Here is a 609-nt window from a genome sequence, read left to right on the forward strand (position 1 = left end):
GGTCAGGGTCAGCGTCTCTGTTAGGGTCAGCGTTAGGTTTATGGTCTTTACTTGGGTCAGGGTCAGGGTGAAGTCTAGGGCCAGTGTCAGGATACGGTCAAGATCACGTATTGGTTTAAAGTCCACATTCGGGTCAGGGACAGGGTTTTGTAGTGGCAAGTGTTAGAATCACGATTAGGTTTAGGGTCAGAGCCAGAGTCAGGTTTAGGGTGAGGGTCTGGTATAGGCCAAGTTCAGGGATAGGGTTATGATCATAGTCAGGTATAGGGTCAGTGTTATTGTTAAACTTTAGAGTTAGTGTTAGGGTTAGCATTAGGTTGACTGTTAGGGTTAGAACTTGTTAGGGTTAGGGTCCGCGGTAGGGTTAGGGCTTAGTGTTAGGGTTAGGTTCAGTGATAGGATTCGTAGTATGGCCCGTGTTAGTGTCAGGGTCTGGGTTACATTTAGGGTTAGAGTTAGGATCAGGCTCACAGTCAGGGTCATGTTTAGTGTTCAGGTCAGGGTCGGGGTCACTGTTAGGGTCAGGATTAAGTTTATAGTCATGGTCTGGGTCAGGGTCAGGGTGAAGTTTAGCGCCAGGTCCGGTTTAGGGTCAGGTTCAGGTATTGG

Source organism: Mustela putorius, unplaced genomic scaffold, assembly GCF_011764305.1.
Source record: "Mustela putorius furo isolate JIRA1106 unplaced genomic scaffold, ASM1176430v1.1 tig00001854_pilon_pilon_pilon, whole genome shotgun sequence".
Taxonomy (NCBI): domain Eukaryota; kingdom Metazoa; phylum Chordata; class Mammalia; order Carnivora; family Mustelidae; genus Mustela; species Mustela putorius.